This window comes from Chinchilla lanigera, unplaced genomic scaffold (assembly GCF_000276665.1).
Source record: "Chinchilla lanigera isolate Chin_1 unplaced genomic scaffold, ChiLan1.0 scaffold00062, whole genome shotgun sequence".
Classification (NCBI taxonomy): Eukaryota; Metazoa; Chordata; class Mammalia; order Rodentia; family Chinchillidae; genus Chinchilla; species Chinchilla lanigera.
This window is the reverse complement of record NW_004955463.1, coordinates 3,992,180-4,007,541: the sequence shown is the minus strand read 5'-3', so window position 1 is coordinate 4,007,541 and position 15,362 is coordinate 3,992,180. Positions and strand designations below refer to the sequence as shown.

Sequence of the window (15,362 nt, the reverse complement as noted above, 5' to 3'; positions counted from 1 at the left end):
ATAAAGGCATAGTCCTTACTGGGTTGGATAGAGAAGGGTTTTTGAGACAATAATATTTAGGCTGAGATCTAAAGAATAAGAAGGGTCTATGTCTAAGAAAGTGTATTTTCAGACTTGGTGATAGATGACATATAGAATGAGGATGAGGAAGACGGAGATGCCTCATTGATTCCCAGGAGCACCTGGACTAAGGGTGGTAACATTCACAAAGAGAGCAGAGTGTGGGGAGAAGGAAAGTGTGCAGTAAAGTCAAAAGTTACACGTTGGACAGTTGGAGTTGCAATTACTGAGATGTCACGTGGGTATGCATGAGTCAGGTCCTGGCAAGAAACCAGGGTAATTTGAGGAGAGTTTAAAAATGAACTACATACATCCCTTGAAGCCAATAGCAAGGGAGAGGCTCATTTCTCTGAAAAGCAAGGGAAATGAGCACTAACAGGTACAGATACAAAGATAGGGATGAGGAGTGACAGGGATAGGGATGGGGATGAGGATGGGGATGAAGGATAAAGAGGAGGGTAGGGTAATAAATTCACTGATCTCCCACTCCACCTGCCTTCATATCTTCTGCTGGAAACATCTGTGGGTCGAGCCCAGCTGAAAGCCAGACAGTCTCCATGTATGAGCGCAGAAAGGAAGCCCAGCAAAGATAGAAGATCAAGAATAAGCAGGGAGCAGAGGGTGGGGATTTAGCTCAGCGGCAGAGCGCCTGTCTGGCAAGCGCAAGGTTGTGAGTTCGATTTCCGGTACCGGAAAAAAAAAAAAAAAGAACAAACAGGGAACATACAATGTCAGGCAGGTGTGTATACAAGTCTGGAGCTTGAAAGAGATGTCTGAGCTAGTTGGAAACAATTGATATTTAGATGAGATGTAAAGCTATGGAAATTGATGAGGCGACAAAGGAGAAAGAGTGGAGAGAAGGCGTTGTACGCTAGTAAACGCTGATGTCAGAGCGGAGTGACCAAAGAAGATTTTACAAAAAAGGTTAAACAGGGGGATCCAGAGACTTAGGAGAAACAAGATGATGTGGGATCACAGAGTATAATCAGAACACCATCACCCAGACAGAAGCATCAATCATGTCTCTTGATTCAGATCTTCCTGAGAAAAAAGTAACAAAAAGCTCTCTTTTGGATTTTGCAGCAGGAGTCAGTGAGTGTGCTATGCTTGTGCTTAGCACTGTGTTGTGGGTAGCTGCAAAGGTGATAAGGCCTTGACTGTGAGGACACCCCATACAGACAGGGTAGCAGACATGGTGGGTGAACTCGTCCAACGGAAATAGAGCAAGTACTTTATGACAGCAGAGAAGGTATTAGGAAAGGTTTTCTCAGTACAGCTGATTTAATCCATGACATCTAAATTCTTCAGAATAGTGAATTTCAGTCCTGGAAAAATCCTGCGTTTTAAAGAAGAGGAGAATGGAATTTGGACAAGTAATATGACCTGTTACTCTCTCCCTGACTTAGAACCCCAGTGGGAGGACATTGACACTCTTGATTTCAGGTCTTGATTAGACCTTTAGAGAATGAATCTGTGACCCAGGCTTTACTAGAATGAAAATGTTATTTGACATTTTTCTCTGAAAGTAATGCTTGTGCTAGAAAGTTTTAACAATGAATGTAAAATAAAGAAAATTAAAAGCATCTATAATTACTTTTCTAGTGTTTTCTCAGTTTTTTTTCCTGAGGGCAAGTTATGTGTGTATGCATGTCTTTTTAAAAATGCTTTATACATAATCGACAGAGAGAAAAGACAGGCCATCTAATAGGATAAAATTTTTGTCAATCATATACCTGCTAAAAAGTTGATGATCTGAATATATAAAGAACTTCTCTAGCCTAACACTAACTAACTCAAAAATGAGAAGAGATTTGAATAGACATTTCTCCAAAAGAGATATACTAATGGCCCATTAGCACCTAAAAGATGCTCAATATCACTAACCTTTGGAGAAATACAAATCAGAATCACAGTCTGATACCAGCTTATACCCATTATGATGCTATTTAAAAAGAAAAAAGAAATAGTGAAAGTAAAGAACCAGTATGGGTGAGCATGTGGAGAAATTGGAGCCCCTGTGCAGTGTTGATGGGGATATAAACAGCGCTGCCTCTGTAGGAAATAGCACGGTGCTCTTGCAAAACATTAAAAATAGCATTCATGTATGACTCGGTGATTTCACTTCTGGATATATACCCCAAGGAACTGAATGCAGGTATTGAAGGGAAATGTGTACACCCATGTTCACAGAAACATCCACAATAGCAAAAAAGAAGGAAAAAAACCTACATGACCATCCATGAGTGATGGACAAAATGATAAATACATAACAAAATGTGGTCTGTGCATGCAGTGGAATGTTATTCAGCCTTTAAAGTGAAGGACATGTGATACAACATAGATGAACCCGGAAGTCAGACCAAGGAATACGAGCCAGTCACAGAAAGGAAAACTATATAGGATTCACTTATACGCAGTGCAGCCTATCTGACAGTGCTCAATATTAGTAAAGCATACAGTGAAAAAAGTGATTAAAATGGACACTTGTATGCTATGTGTTTTTTACCAACTTTAAAATAAAAATTTATACTTTTACTTCACTTAATAATACCAAATGAACAGCTTCTATCAATAGCTATATTTCTGTATTTCTGGTGGTCACAATTTGTTCTAATTCATTATTATATAACTTATTTAACCCAGTCCTCATTTGGGGGAATTTATGTCTTTTACAAAGTCAACATCATGAACAAGCTGCAGTGAATGTTGCTTTTAGTTACATCGTTGCCAACTGTGCAATTATGTCCTTAGAATAAATTCCCGGAATGGGATTGCTGGGTCAAAGGGGAGGGGGGCCTGAGTCAGTGTGAGATGGGGTGGAAAATGCAATCTGAAAAAGGAAAACCAGACTGCAGAGATTTGCAGGAATGAGGTGGAGGGCAATATAAATTAAACACAGTACAAAATGTTTTTGTCTGGTGAAAGAAAATGTTATTTCTTTGTTATACAAATTGCATTGAGATTCTGCAGTGCCCTAGACCTAGCCTTGCTCGTATTACACATAACCTTAATCTTGCCCTAGACACTGTGATATCAAACTGAATGAGGCATCCTCTCATTCCTCAAGGAACTGAAAGATCAAGGAACAGAGAATCAAGGAAATCAATGATTCCAGTGCAGTTCCTTTCATAATATAATGGAGATGTGCCCAAGGTTACTGGAGACAGTTCATCAATCATAGGAGGTCTCTCAAAGGAAGTGACTCTATATGTCACTAAGACCAGTTATGAGCAACAACTTGGAATTATTTCGACTAAGGCAGTAGATAACTACTTGAAGGAGTTCACTTCCAGTGTGGCCTCCAGTTCCCCTTACTGCCTGGCATCTATCTCCTTGTATAATTTCCTTTCACCTGGAGTCAGAGTGCCTCATAGAAAATGGCAGAGATAATGGTAGCATATCCATTCTAAGGCTAGATTATAAAAACCAATGCAGCTTCCTTCTCACTTTTTTGGATCTTGCAAGAAGGCTGTTGCTATGCTATAAGAACAGTCGGGTAGTCTGTGAAGAAAAACTAAAGCTCTTACCAAAAGCCAGCATTAACTCACCCACCACAGGAAAAGACCAGTTTAGAATTGGATCCTTCAGACATTCGGCCAATGTCTGCCTGCAGTCAGTCTCATGAGAGAAACCAAGATTTAATAAATGATTACTTGATAATTCCTTTTTTAAAGCCACTATAATGTTTTAGGATGACTGATTTCTCAGCATGTACAGCAAAAAATGTCTCAAAGCCAGTGTTTCTAGAGTAATCCAGGAGTTTATGCTGGGGAGGACAGCACACACTGCTCTGACAGTCTTCCTTCTGGTCCGCTGAACAAACTGTGCTCATGCTGCACCTGATGATGGCTGGATGAGACCATAAAAAGAGTAAAACTAGATGGTATTTAAATTCCTGGAAAATCTCCACCCTTACCTGGAAACAGAATCACTGTTCCCCCCACAGGCTTAAGCCTCTCTTTCGTTTTTCTTACCCTGACATTCATAGCCTCCGTGAGTTGAGTTGCTGATCTGTGTGCCTTACTTCTGATTTCTCCTATACTTTGACTAAAAATTAAACTTCTTTTGCTGCTTGACCAGTGCATGGCTTCAGTCACTGGCGCTATGATTCTGAGAAGGGAAAAGGACCCTGCTTGGGTCAGAAATCAAGTGGCCAATAAATAGGAAAGAAAGGGAAAAGATGGATAGAAAAGGAAACTAAGGGAACAGTTTTTAAGAAAGAAGCCCTAACTAATAGCACCAAAGGCACCAAGCAAATAAGTGCATGAGGAACACACACCAGAGCTGCCACTGTGGCGGTCACCTGCGTCCTCTGTGGAAGGAGATGCTGAAACTGGCATTACATCAGGAGTGGACTCCTTGATCAACTGGCTTGTTTGGAAAAGTAATGAGAGGTGGGGAGATGGAGAGGAAGAGGGAGAGGGAAAAGGAGAGGGAGAGGGAGAAAGAGAGAGAGGGAAAGGGAGACAGAGAGGGAGAGGGAGAGGGAATAACAGTTGTAAAAAGAGAAACTTGAACATTTCCAAAGCTTTATTTTAGCCCACAAGTGAAATGTCCTTCAGTTTTCTTACCTTGAGACATTTTATGGAATTAAAAAAGAAAGATATTCTTAGGGAGATATGATAAGCAATTGTGAAATTAAAAAAAAAAGAAAACGGCACAGTGTCATTTACACAACACTGCAGAAATTAATTCCATACAAAGATGGAAATGGAGGAAATGAACATGCCGTCTAATTTTAGACTCCGAAGAGTGCCATGTTGTTCTGGAGTCAAGGAAGATCCCCTCAGCTGAGGCTCTTCAGCTCCATGTAGGTCCTTTTAGGAAACAAGCAGTGCCATTGTGACACAGACACACAGCTGTCACATCTAGGAGGAACACTGTTTGAAAGGGAAAACATTTAATGTACTCAGAATAAGAGGTTTTAGATCTAATTCTTATCTGTCTCTAATTCATAAGCCCACTATCAATTGATTGGTTCACTTATTCAGTTTAGTCAGCGATCCTTTCTGGAGCGCACAGTCTGTGCCAGGCAGTCTTAGGCCAAGCACTAACCAACTCCCCGGACTCTAGACCACCTGCTCCCATGGCCAGGCACACGCAGCTGCCTTTGGGTCAGAAGCGTGTTGCTCACACCTGCAGCTGCCGCAGGGCCTCCTCATCAGTCAGTGGCTGTTCCATCCTCCCGGCTGCTTAAACCGAAGAACTTGAAGTCATCTTTGACTCTCTTTTCTCAGTTCATCTCTAGCCCATCAGCAAATCCTATCAGTTTTCTCTTTAAACAGTATCCAGAATGAGACCACCCTTCACCAGTTACCTTCCTACTCTTTCTCCTAAGCATGCACACTCTCATTCCCTCCCCCCCCCCCCCCCGAGCCTGATACCTGTGTCACTTTCTGAAGCAGCTCTGGAACCCTCTCTCCGGAGTGTCTTTAGTGATGCTGTCACGGCTGCCTTAATGCCCTGAATCCATTCAAAACACTTAAGGAAATTTCTGTCAAATTAAAACTATATTGTGTCCTCATCATCTTATTCACTGGATCTGCACTATGCAACTTCTGGCTCTTCCCAACAGTCCAAATGACCAAGAGAGGTAGGTATTTTGGATCAGTTCAGGACAGCAAGGGAACCATGACAGCACAACTAAAGATCATCATGAAAAAGGCTGTGCAGAACTGCTGTAGAAAATGACAAGAATGAGGAGACAAGTGTGTTCAAAATAGGGGGAGTATTTTGAGAGGCATTAATGGCAATGTGTCTTTTTATGATATTTATTATAACAAAATTTTAAAAATAAACATTCACCTTATTTTTTAATCACACCTTATATGATATGCTACATCACATATTTGTCACGTGTCTTCCTTGTTCTTCTTTGTTCTTTCCTTCCTCATCTCTAAATGTCAGTGTGAGCGGGTAGGACTGCTTGTCTCAAGTCCATTCTCAGCCCTTGGCCCCAGGTGGCCTTTAAACATCAGTTAAAGCTTTGCAAGGTTAAGACTTAGTTCCTGTTTTCCAAGGACTCTTAATCCAATGGGGGAAAATGACCTTAAACAACAGTGTGACTGCTGCTGAGGATAAGGTCTGCTCAAAGGACTGAAGAGAGGACCCTGGAGCAGGCTGTGAAGGGCGAATTCAGGCACAGAGGTGGGGAAGCAACCTGTAAACCCAGCAGACATACAAAGGCTTAGGCTTTCATATCCCGTGAATGTGGACCTTGAGCTGGAGGAGGAGGTGGGGAATGGTCATGGCCAGACTGTAAAGGATGTTGAGTATACTTCCTAAGGAGCCTGAGTTTTAACTGTGGTACAGTGATTTTCAAACTGTCCCTGGAGAAGCCTGAGGTGTCCTTCCTGCCGAAGGGGCCAACTTACAGATTTTCCCCCTGTAAATATAGAGGGGGATATTCCACATCCTGACATCAAACACAGCAGCCCAGTGTTTAAACACACACACACACACACACACACACACACACACACACACACACACACACGGTGGCAGAGAGGAAGTTAGCTCTTCCTGGTCTGAGCTTTCATTGCATTGTTTAAAGTCCTAAGGCACCAGATAACAATAGTGGAGCTGCAGGACTAGAAGTCCCAGAACCGGGTGGGGGAGGGAGAGAAAGAGGAGCTGCGCGGTGGGGAGCGTCCCAGCCTCGGTTCCTTATCTGCCGAGCAACACAAAACTTCACGTACTGGAGAAGCCTGGTATCTGTCACTCAGTAATACCTGTCTTTGAAAAATAAGGAAAGTGCCACTTTTCTGTTTTCTATCCATTACTAGTAAATTATAACTAAGGTAGGGTCAGAAACTCTCAGATAAACCTAAGGTAAATGATGTTCTTCAAAAGTCCCTGCGGTTCTCAGGTCGACCTCCTGCGGCCCGGGGCTACGTGACTGCACCCTCGTCTGGGAAGCGCCGGCCCAAGGCTCAGCCCCGGGGCGACCCCGCCTCGTGCCCCTGCACAGGCCCAAGGGGTGACTGACGTTCATCTGCGGTGAGCAGAATTCCTTCTCTGGTCTCCAGGCAAGACGTGCAAACTCACCAGTGCCTTGGGAGCTTAGACTAAGAATTTGTTGCACCCACATGAACGCTGCATTCCTACTCTTCAAAAATTAATGAGACCGCATCTGTAAAGTGCCATAAGTTCCCTGGGATCAAAGTGTTGACTTATTTTTGTCATCTATTATTTACGCATGCACTGAATTGAAGATTTTAAAAACAGTGCTTACTGAGATGTAATGAGAACTGCAACACTCCTACATTGGGTACAAATCATGTTTTTTATTTTTTATTTTTCTGCAAGCAAGTTCAGCATATCAGTGGTTTATTTAATAAGGTCATTCCTACACAGGGCTGAGGTCGAGAGCAGTTATAATATTCTGCATGAAGAAACCGGTGTACAATCGTAGGTCTCATATCATCTTCCTCCGGTTCCATTTTAGACAGACTGGGTCATTATTTCAGTTTTACAGATGAGAAAACTCACGTTGCTTCCTATAATGTTAATTACCATTGTTACTGAAGGTAATCGATTTTGAATGAAGACACAATTTGTTAGAGAAAAAAGATCTGAGAAACTTTCTTTTAAATAACTTTCAAGGAATGCTCCATACCTAACCTCAAACAAAAGGAAAGGGCAAAGCGATGTTATCTTCTAGGTCAGGACAATAAACAGAGTTTTCTATTTTCTTTCCTCTTTGTAAGCAGTGACACTTGAGAAGTTTCTCACCAGCAGGTTTCTGTACCCTGCCTGAAAATTATCTGATTGACATCAGTCTAAACAAGGGTGGGACGAACTGGGGGCGGCTCCCCTGTTCTCTGGTGTGTTCTGTGAGCTGAAAGAAGCGGGGGTTACAGACTTTATTTCTGCTCGATTTTTCAGTTACACTGCAAGATAGCTCCGATCCCTGAAATTTTCCAAAAAAGGTAGAAAAGAATGAGATTTGAGCATTTGTGTTAGACTTGGATGATCTCCAAAGGTGGAGGTCCAGCTGCTTACCTCGCCAAGGGTGTGAGTGGAGAGGGGTTTGGAGACTCACCTGCAGCGCCTGCCTGCTGGGCATTTACCCTGCACTGTAGCTGGGGCAGATTTTCGGGTTTCCCTTCGCTGTCTTCTGCAGACGCGATGCTTCGGTTAACAGCAGACCACGTGAACAACAATGCTGTAACGGAGCTGAAAAATCCCTATCCCTTAGTGAGAGCGTAGGGGAAATGACGTCACAGCATAAGGAATTGCTATGTGTTTGTTGTGATGTTGGTTGTAAACAAATCTAGTGTTCTGCCAAAGGTATGAAAGTAAACATGTACAGTTATCACTGTATGTTATTCTTGATAATCATTGTAAACAACTGTTACCAGTTTGTGTATTTATTATAGTTTGTATTCATATTTTATATTGTCATCTTTTTACTTACAAAAGCAAAAGTATGTCGTGGCCCCTGCACAGAATCCCAGCTGTCTCAGAGGCTGAAGCAGAAGGATCACAAATCCAAGTCCATACTGGGCAACTTAGTGATTTGGTGAGTCCCTGTCTCACAACAAAACAATAAAAAAAATCTTGGGTTCTAGCTCCGTGAGAAGGCCCTGGGGTTAGTCTCTACTACCACACACACACACACACACACACACACACACGCACACCAAAACAAACAACAAAACAAAAGGAAGAGAAATTAGTTTACTGTAAAACAGTAAAACAGTATGTCCTGTTACTGCAGCAGCCTAGCACATCTCCCGTTTACTGCATCTCCTGGTGGCAGGAAGAGTCCCAGTCAGTGACTACATAGGTTTGCGTAAGTACATGCTATTCTGGCCCCAGTGAAAAGCTTGTCTAGTGACACGTATCTCAGATGTAGCCACATTGTTAAGCATCATACGGCTGTACATGAGGCTTAGAAAAACTGCCCCAAGTAAAACACCTAAGAAATAGTAGACTGGCTTTTGAGCCAGCTCTCTAGACTCCGACGTCATGACTGCTACCTTTATTTCACAGCGTCGGACTTCACAGATATTCTCAGGCACCATCAGAGTGTGTTCCTGGGACAGCAGAGACTTTTGGAGATCAATATCATGGGTCTGTCTAAGTAACTGCAGTTTGGTGTCTAAGCAATGCAATTGATTGAAAAAAGGTTGTGGGGCTGGGGATTTAGCTCATCTGCACAGCGCCTGCCTGGAAAGTGTAAGGTCGTGAGTTTGGTTCCCGGTACCGGAAAACAAAACAAAACAAAACAAAACAAAAAAAAGAAAAGAGGTTGTGTGACCAGAAGAAATTGGCAAATAATGGCTCATGAGCCTCGTCCAGCCCATCACTAGTTTTATAGGCTAGTGAGTTAAAGTTGGTCTTTACATTTTTAAATGGTTGAAGGGAGTGGGGACCCAAAAGAATATTCTTTCCTGACGTTATATGCTCTGTGTTTCAGGTTACATAAGGAGTTTTATTGGAACACAGCCATACTTATTTATGTTTCCAGCTGCTTTCCCACTTCAATTACATAGGTGAATTCAGTTAGTTCTCGCTCTAACAAAGTCACCATAAATACTGAATTAGCAAGTACTGAGCCATTGCTCCTAGGCAAAACACAAGATTAATATCCTGTGAAATCTGGTCACATTTTTGTCAGCTGATCAATACATAAACTTATTTTATGTTTGTTGATGTTTAAAGGTACCTTGTTTACCACTTACCTTTGGCTCATTAACGTGGAATTCCTGGCCAACAGCACTGGAAATTCATGCCTGAATGAAGCTTCCGTAACACAAGAATTTTATCCACAAAGTATTTCATCCACTATGATGTATGACTACATCACAGTCCTCTTATACTTAGAAACACTATACGGTACTTTAGTACTATGCTTGGGGACTGTTTTGAACAACAAAAGTCTAACAAAAATACAAAAAAAAAAAAGAGGAAGAAAGAAAAGAAACTAAACAATCCCTGAGGAGGATACTTATTTACACTCTAACAGTTGAAATAAGATCCAGCGCTACCTTGTTCATTTTTGGCTACAGACACCGCTGTGAGATAGGTCACATTTTTCTCCCTGTCCAACCTGTGTCTAAAGGTACCTTGAGTATTAATTTTGGGGTTACAGGTAAATTTTAGTAAGCAGCCTAATTTGAAAATATAGAATCTATAAACAATGAGAACTGGCTATAGTGAAATACAAAAATCTAAAATATTTACTATGTGTCCCTATATTTTAAAAAAATGCTAGCCCTTCCCTATTACATAGTATGTTCAGACTCCTTCCAAAGAGGGTGAAACAGGCATAACAGGACCTACTCTTTTTAACAGTGTCCAAAGTACAGGGAGCTTATAAGGGAAAACAAACTCAGATCATCTGCTGGGATCAGGAAGCTGGGAGCTCAGATAATGGATGTGTTTGGAAGGAATCTCTGAACTGTAGGGTAAAATCAATTTCCTCCCTTTAAAGATTTTTGTCTTCTGTTACTCATTCAACAAATATGTCCCCCATACACTCCAACTTGAAATACTAGTTCTTGGATAGTTTTATTGAAATGTAAAGGGTAAAAAGGAAGAGTCATCAGAAGAAGACAAGACAAAATAAAGGGTCTGTCCCACTTATGGCTTGGATGAACAACTCTGAGGCTGAACACTTTAAACACTTTCTATGTTGATTATGACACCCTAATATCCAGAAGGGATTTGATACAGGGTATAACCAAAGCAGAAGCAAAAATCAGGAGAAGAAAGACTAGCAGGATAGGTGGGCAAGGTCTGAAAAATAACACAACTCAACTGACAGACCATGGGCACCCTACAGCTGTTGGGCTTTAAATTCGATTCTGAGGTGCCCGTCTCAAAAATGTGTGTGTATGGTTATGGGCAATGCAGTGAGAGGGGAAATAAAGTCATTTGTGTAAACAAACTGAGGGCAGAAAAGGCTTTCTGAAGCCTTATGAGTCCTTTTTTTAACAAGAAGTTTCTTAGAGTGGACATGGAGGGTAGATGTGCCCCACAACCTAAGTAGAGCCCATCCTCATACCAACTTACCTGCTTCTGGCCCTGGCTTTTGGAGTCTCCCAGATGCAAAGGCAACTCTGTGTTTTCATTTGGAACCTAATTGTGTTTAGAATTTACTAGAACAAGTGTCTAGAATTTTTTTTTTTTTTTTTGATGCCTGGCCATATCCAGAGAAAAAAGTGAAAGTACTAAGAAGAGAGAATGGAATGAGTAATTTTGACATGGCCCATCTCATGTTCTTTCTTGCCCAGCTTCTGGATGACAGTAGGAAGACCTCAATTCAGTGGGGGAAACATGGCATGCTGTGCGATGCTTGGAGGACAGGCTATAGACCTTGGAAATACTAAGCTGCTGTGGAGAAGGAAGGATCTGAAGGCAAAGCTAAGAATTGTTTCAGGAAGTAGTCAGAGTTCACCCCGGTCATGAACAAGCCAGAGCTTTATTCTAGAGGTGTTTCCATCCTAGAAACTTTTCAAAGCTCATATCCACCAACCCATGGAAAAATCCAGCAATGCCTATCCTTGTTCCCCCTAAGCCCTGAGTATAAGAGGTATCTCAAGTCCTTTACGTTTACCCTAGAATTTTGGTCCCACTTTATTTTCTCACTAACCATGTGCTATCAACCCTAACTACTAGGGCTTACTGCTCTCAAAAGTGTAGTCGTGTGTGAAATATTAATTAAGAGAGAAATGCCGGGTACCAGAGGTGTACTGTTGTCTACCCTTCTTCCTACAGAGGCATACATCTCAGAGCTGTCAGTGTAGCACAGTTAAACCCATGCCTTAAAACCCTTGAGTGAGTCAGAAGTTATCCTAGAGACCAAAAAAGTAAACCAACCACTTAGCATTTGATCTTACAATGTGGATTTTCCCTGGGGAATAACATCAAAGGAGTCATGGAGTTGAGTGTCCTCAAGCACCATTAGCCTCAGACTAGAGCCTGTGCAGGCTTCTGAGCAGCCAGGTACGCCTGAGACCGATGGGGAGCTAAAAGATAATGCTGAACACTGATCCAATGGCTTTCTAAGGCTCCTCCATATTGTTTTTCATAGTGGCTGTACTAATTTCATTCCTGCCAATAATATATATTTGTTCCTTTTGCTCTACATCCTTGCCAGAATGTGTTATTTTTGTTAGTTTAGTAACAGCCATTCTACCTGGGATGAGAAGGAATCTCATTATAGTTTTGACTTGAATTTCCCTGACAGCTACTGATATGAAGTACTTTTTATATATTTATTGGCCATTTGTATTTTTTCTTTTGAAAATTGTCTGTTCAGATTATTTGCCTATTTTTTCTTGGGTTAATAGGTACTTATTGTGTTTTGAGTACTGTTTAATGATCTGGTTATTAATACTCTGCAGAAGAAAAATATTTCCCCCAATTCTGTAGGTTTTCTTTTCACTGTTGTTTCTCTTGCTTTGCAGCCTTCTCGTTCGGTGTAATTCCACTTGCCGATTTTTGCTTTTGTTTCCTGTGTTTCCAGGGTCCTATTCAGAAAATCACTGCCTATACCAATATCTTGAACTGTTTCTCCTATGTTTTTATCTAGTAATTTTAGAGTTTCAGGTTTTACATTAAGGTCTTTGATCCATTTTAACTTGATATTTAAATTTTTTAATTAAATAATTTTTTATTTTTAGTAGTACTTGTTTGCCTCATAATGTTGACTCTAAATTATAATGGTGATTAGTGGAGAGAAACTATGGAGTTGCTGGGTGGGGGAGGTGTGAGAGTGCAAGATGGATGGTAGGAAGGTACCAATGGATACTGTACATATGTGTAGAAGCATACTGAATCACATTAATATTATGTACAATTAATATGTTAGTAAAAAGGCAGAAGAAAATAAAAATCAGATGATACACTATCACACGCATGCTGAGGATTTGCTTAAAGAGACTCATCCATCCTAGTGGTCCTGGCTCAGTAGGATCCCAGAATCCCTTGGGAAGCAGCTTTCCCGTGGCCCTGGCAGTATATATTTGGAAATACTTAAATGTGCTTAGGAGTGGGGTTAGTAGCAATTGGAGTCTAAACCTAAAACCTCACCCTTTGACCTAGTATATCCATTTGTACTTCCCACATTATTGGAGCCAAAAGAAGTCCCTTCATTCTTTCTAGTTTGTCCCAGAGGTGATGCACTAGGTAAAAATGAGGGGGTGTGAGAACAGGGCTTTTTTATCTGGAAAAGAGAAATGTAGGAAAACTGACGGTAGTGATTAAATTATGTGCAATATATTTCCTGTCCAGCATGGACAGATAGCCGAAAGTTAAGACTTAAAGGATAGCCTCTTTTTAGAAGCTTGGATATCTATTTGTGAGCAGTTTGTGCTGCATGACATAACTGTCTTCTTTAGACTTTGCTGTGAATTATTTTGTTGTTATTGTTATTTTGTTTTGGCAGTGTTGGAACGGAACCCAAGGCCTTGCCCATGCTAGGCAGATACAGGGTGAGGTCACTCTGAGTTACTCTCCCAACCACACCATTTATTATGTTTTAAAGGAACGGTGCCTGCATAAGTGAGTAGCTGAGTGACTTGAGAAGTCAGCTGAGGTACAGTGATCTACTAGGACACATGGGAGGCAGAGTCCTCAAAGAAAATGGTCAGAGTAATTTGAAGAGTAATTTGCCAAGAACTGCAAGGCAATTACTTACAGGTCTGTTAAAGCTGTGGAAGAATGAGATCTTAATTACAAGCGGAAAGGAACACACCTTGTATGCATTGAAGTTTTTTCTAGAAGAAAGACAGAGAGAGAGAGAGAGAGAGAGAAGGAGAGAGAGAGGAGAGGGGAATATCCAATGAAAATACTGCCTAAAATTCTTACCCTAATTAAAAATTTCCTTCAGGCTCTACTGATTTCATCAGAATAAATGCATATTTAGATTTCTTGTCTTGCAAGGTCCCAATAGACAACAAGAAGAGAGAGTTTAGACTCTAGCTCCCTCTCTACTCTTGCACCTTTCTTTAAGGTACTCACTTGGACTGTTGTATTTTGTTTTCCTAACTGAACAGAGGCTCCAAGTCAGCAAAAGCCACACCTGGTATTAATTGTACACCCTAAAGCCTTGTGTTAGTAGATGTCTGTGGTTGTTCTGCAGGGATGGTATCTGTTATGGTTTAAATGTGTCCCTCCAAAGTTCACTGGTTGAAAATTTAGTTCCTCAGTGTGGCAGTGTTGAGAGGTGAGCCCTAGTGAGAGGTTTTGTGGTACAGGGCTGGATTCCTCATAAATTGGTTAATGCCTTTCTTGCAGCAATGAGTTAACTATTGTGGGCGTGAAGCACTTTTTTCTCTTCCATGGGGACTCACTCACATTCTGCCAAGGATCAAAACAGCAGGAGCCCCTCACCTAAAGCAAGCAGATGCTACACTATGCCCTTGGACGCTCCAGCCTCCAGAACTGTGTGGCAAAATAAAATCACCCAATCCCAGGCATTCTGTTGTAGCAACTGAAAACAGACTAAGGCACTCCCTCACATCCGGGAAGAGCTTCCTTCATTCAGTCGACCAAGACCAGGGGTCATCCTCTTTGCTCCTGTTTTCCTGAGCCCAGATGTGGAACATCAATGGTGGGAAATTATGTGCTCTTCTTCATCTTCTGCCTTCAGAGGGAAGTCTCATTGTAAAGCAGATTGTCAGGGTTCTGGTTCTCACATTTCTGGAGCTCTGAAATGATGCCAGGGACTGCGTTAAGTGCTGGAGACAGATAGGAGGAAGGTAATGTTTGCCTTTACAGAGATTACAGTTTAGTAGCAGGCCCAGACCAGCACCAAAACAAATCAAAACAAAACAAAGCAAAAGGCAGCCCAGACAATTACAAAATAATGCGGTGCAACGCAGGCACCCTGGGGGGCTCTTCAGAGGGACTTTCCCGTGAAGGATCATTTGCTATTACAGAGGCAGGACTTAAAATTTTCCACTCACCTCTCGCACTGAAATGTTTGGATGTTTTAGCCAAAAGGACTCCCTGGTTCACCACAGAAGGTGCCCGTGGCACTGCTGGGTGGTGCCCAACTCTTTGACAAGAACAAGAACTAAGGGCTGAGCACTCAAAGTAAGCTCCCAATCTCCCCACCACCCAGGCTGTCCGCTAATTCCCTTTTGTTTGTTTTTAAATCTCCAGAGACTTCACATTTGGAAAACAAATGTCTGCTAAAATGCATCGATTAAGCAAACCTAACTTGTTTTCTTACAATTTACCAAAACCACATGTGATTAAAGCTTCTGATTATCCCAAAGACCAACGACACAAAACTGTGAGGAACACCACTTCTTATCAAATCAACAAAGCACTTCAGTTCATTC

General features: G+C 41.6%; 1 long non-coding RNA gene across 1 annotated transcript; it reads right to left on the bottom strand.

The window, feature by feature from the left end:
• Positions 1-7,326: 7,326 nt before the first annotated feature.
• LOC106150060 lies at positions 7,327-8,232 on the bottom strand. The gene is made up of 2 exons (XR_001236631.1): positions 8,105-8,232; positions 7,327-7,559 (listed from the first exon to the last, which is right to left on the bottom strand). It is a non-coding gene; the product is annotated as an uncharacterized LOC106150060 (long non-coding RNA).
• Positions 8,233-15,362: the final 7,130 nt, after the last annotated feature.